General features: G+C 41.8%; 1 pseudogene; it reads left to right on the top strand.

The window, feature by feature from the left end:
- Positions 1 to 2298: 2298 nt before the first annotated feature.
- Positions 2299 to 3714, top strand: LOC134622689 (piggyBac transposable element-derived protein 4-like; annotated as a pseudogene).
- Positions 3715 to 4302: the final 588 nt, after the last annotated feature.

Raw genomic sequence — 4302 nt, forward strand, 5'->3', positions numbered from 1 at the left:
ATATGTATATTGTTTGTGTATTTATACACAAGCACTCATATATATTCAAATAATTAAAAAAAAGTTCATTTACCTCTTACTACCACACACCGGTCGTTGGTACTTGCTGGCTTGTGTAGGTAACTCTAGGTAACAAAAGCTCAACACTGCGCCTAGCATTCTGGAGCACTTCTGTTGTCTTTTGTATATGTTTTGGAATTTTTATGTGCTTCTGAGGCTACGTTCACACGTACACGGGTTTTTTTGAAAACAGAGATTTTCTGTTTTCATTTAAAAAAATAATCCCGTCCACATGTAAATGCAGAAATGAAGGAAAACGCTGCTAGGAGTATGCCAAAGCAACAGGTGCCGATATATTCCTAAACGTGTAGAAATGTTGGCCAATCAGAAGTCTAGAAGCCTCGGTAGGAAATAGTAAACAAAGATGGGGTGTAGAAGCAGAACCGAGTCGTATGTGTGGAGGGACAGTAACTGTGTGTATATATGTAAGCATTTAAACACTGCAGAGAGTACAATTAACAGTAACAGTATTGTAGAAATTCATTTCACCGAAACAAAACGTGGCGCACACTGTGACGTCAAAAAAGGCGCACATCTTTGACGCTGCGTTTTCTCCGTTTTCCTCATCCACGCATAAATGCAAAACAGAGTTTTCGAAAATATCCACCCTGACAGGCATTTTTAGAAATCTCCGTTTTCAGTGACCGAAAACGCCGTTTATGTGTTGACGAAAGGTGCAAACGCATAGAAAAATCTCCTTTTTTCAAAAATACCCGGGTACGTGTGGATGTAGCCTGAGTTTTTATGTGTTTTAGAGTTTTTACGTGCTTCTGAGTTTTTACGTGTTTTGGAGTATGTACGTGCTTCAGGGTTTGTACGTGTTTTGAAGTTTGTATGTGCTGCTTTGTCTCTAGGGGCCACCGTAAATATACTTTTATTTATTTAGTCACTCCACATAAAATGTAATGAATAAATTATATAATACAAAAACCAACTAGTCACTGTTCAACTTTTAACTATTTAAATTTTCAGCTTTTCCTTTCAAACAAATTTAAAATGAAACAACACAAAACACCGCAAACCACAGCACAATTAAATATAAGTTAAGATATGAAAAAGAACATGCATATTCTCTGTCATATGGGCCTGCATCAATAAACTTTCTGAATCCTTTATCATCTGCAACTGAAAATAGTTGTGGATGATTACTATACCTTTTTAATGTGACGTTGTTGTCCCTGGTTCTCTGTCTCTCTCTCTCCCTCCCGCTCTGTTCCTGTGCTACTGCGACTGTAATTACCGCCCCTCCCCCCTCTGCCCAGCGCAAAGCACAAGGCTCGCGTGCGGAGTGAAGCGAAAAAAAAGTGCGAGAGAGAGAGAGAGAGGGTGAGAGAAAGAAAAAAAAAACCCACGGCTCGCGATAAGGAGATGTCAAAGATCCGGCTCTAAGAGCCATTTCGTTCACGAACGACCCATCACTATTTGAGAAGTGAAATGAAGTTTATAAGATTTACAGAAAGTGTGCAATAGTTACTTAAACTAAATAAGGCAGGTGCATAAAAATGGGCACCCTCTACGTTTTATTGATTTAACCCTTGTGTGGTGTTTGGGTCTGTGAGACCCATTTTCAGTTTTTTTCAAAAGAAAAATTAAACAATGAATGGTTTTTTTAACCTGAAATTCATTGGCTTTGGCTTATTTTCTGAGAAGAAAGTGAAATTTTCAATGACCGCATACTGTACCTCCCCCCACGAATTTACATTACATACAAGGTGTTTCGGTCCACTGGACCCAGGTCTATTAAAAGTGTTGAAAGTGTATGTCCTGTGTTCCCACAATCTGTCTCCCTCCTTTCTGGTGCTGCTGATAGTGTTTTCTTCCCCTCCCACTCCCACACAAAGTTGCAACATTGTTGAAAATTCAACTATCAACACCATCTGCTCTTACATTCCCACACATTTTACCCTCTCTCTTGCGGGATCCAAATTTTATTACATTATTAAAATTAGGGGCATAATACTATAAATAAGACTTTGTCAGTGTGGTTCTTTATCACAGCTGATCAAGATGGCCAAAAGATTATCTGCTGCACAGGCCTTGCAATTGATTTTGGAAGAGAGAGGAGCTTCTGATGATGATGTCGAGGAAGAGGTTTCAGAATATGAAGATCACATTTCTGAAAATTCAGAGTCTGACGGTGACTTTGAAGAAGAGGATGAGGTTGAGCACCATTTAGTAACAAAATGAAGACGAGTACCCCATCAGCAGCCAGCTCCAGGACCAGAACAAGCCCACCAGATGGCAAGTGAAGAAATATGGATTTCAAAAAACGGTGAAATTGAATGGTCTTCTTGCCCAAGAAATGAGCCACTCTGCAGAGCGGCTAATGTGATAAGGATGCAACCAGGGCCAACACGGCTGGCAGTTACTCATGTACAGGACATGAACTCTTCATTTGAGCTTTTCATCCCAGATTCCATCCAGAAAATTATTCTGGATTGCAGTAATCTAGAAGGAAGGTGTGTTTTTGGAGAGAGGTGGAAGGAGATGGACCAAATTGATCTACAGGTCTACTTTAGGGTTCTTATCTTTGCTGGAGTTTTCAGGTCCAAAGGGGAATTCACAGAATCCCTGTGGGGCAGAGAACGTTTCCGTGCATCAGTGTCTCTGGAGAACATCCACACTTCCACCGTTTTGATAACCGAGACGACAGACCAGCTCGACACCAGAGAGGCAAGCTAGCTGCCATCAGGACAGTGTGGGATAAATGGGTGCACCACCTCCCCCTGTTTTACAACCGTGGGGCTAATGTCACAATTGATGAGCAGGTGATGCCATTTAGAGGTATATACTGCCCCTTTAGGCAGTACATACCATCAAAACCTGCACAATATGGTATAAAGATCTGGGCTGCCTGTGATGCCACTTCCTCATATGCTTGGAACCTACAAGTCTACACAGGGAAACCTGATGGAGGAGCCCCTGAGAAAAATCAAGGGATGAGAGTTGTCCTGGACCTGACTCAGGGACTCAGTGGACACAATATCACATGTCAATATCAATTTCAAAATATAATTTTTTTTTTACCTCACACAAGCTAGGACAGGAGCTTCTCAAGAGAAAGCTGACCATGGTGGGAACAATACAAAAAAGAAATCTGTGCTCCCACCCCAACTGATGACTATGAAGAACAGGCCTGTCAAGTCATCCAAATTTGTATACACAGCTGACACATCCCTGGTCTCCTATGTGCCAAAGAAAGGCAAGAATGTGGTACTCATGAGTACACTGCACAGGGATGGAAGAGTCTCTGACCAGGAGCATCAAAAGCCTGAGATCATCATGGATTACAATGCCACAGAAGGAGGGGTGGACAACATGGACAAGCTGGAGAATGCCTACAGCTGCAAAAGGAGGACCCTACACTGGCCACTCGTGATATTCTTTGACATGTTGGACATCTCAGCATACAATGCCTTTGTCATCTGGATGGCAGTGAACAAAACGTGGAACAGGGGGAAGCTCCAGAGGAGACGCCTCTTTCTCCAGGAACTGGGAAAGGCACTGGTAAGACCTAAATTCCTCAAAAGACAATGTGTTCCAAGAACACCAGCTTCTGCAGCCATCGTGAGATGAATTCAAGAGGAGAATGCTGGTGCCCCATCCACCCGGCCTACAGAACCCCCATCTGCCGAGCCTGAAGTAAGTGTGTGATGCTGTTGCAGTAAATGTCTGACATTTATGCCTTGCAAGAGAGAGGTGTTAGTTGCATTTCTGATTGTTTCAACTAGGTTGTGGCCAGCAGCAACAAAAAGAAGCGCTGCAAAGTCTGTGGACCCAAGTTGGACAGGAAAACTCAATACACATGCAGCAAGTGTAAGAAATACATATGCAACACACACACAGTGAAACTCTGCCCCTCATGTTTTGGATAGGCTGGTGTAAACAGGCAAAGAATTCAGTGGGGCTTCTGTGTCGAGACTGATGTATGTGTTCAACTTGTGTTATGTAAACTGTCCTGAATGAGTTATATGTCTAACGAAGTTCAAATGAATAAAATCAATAGTTGTGAAACATATTGCTTCATGTGTAAATATGTTGTGTCTTTCCACTCCCTACACTTGATTATAACTGATTTTAGTTTTTATGTGTGCCTATGCCAAGAGGCACACATATTACTATTCGTCGGATTTATTATTATTATTATTCTTCAGTTTCCGCCTGAAATTTTGCAGCGAATCTCGCCTCGCAGTTTTGAGACAAGATTCATATATGTTACCTCATTTTGTGCGGCTGGATCAG

The sequence above is a fragment of the Pelmatolapia mariae genome, unplaced genomic scaffold (genome assembly GCF_036321145.2).
Source record: "Pelmatolapia mariae isolate MD_Pm_ZW unplaced genomic scaffold, Pm_UMD_F_2 NODE_ptg000153l+_length_31834_cov_1, whole genome shotgun sequence".
NCBI lineage: Eukaryota > Metazoa > Chordata > Actinopteri > Cichliformes > Cichlidae > Pelmatolapia > Pelmatolapia mariae.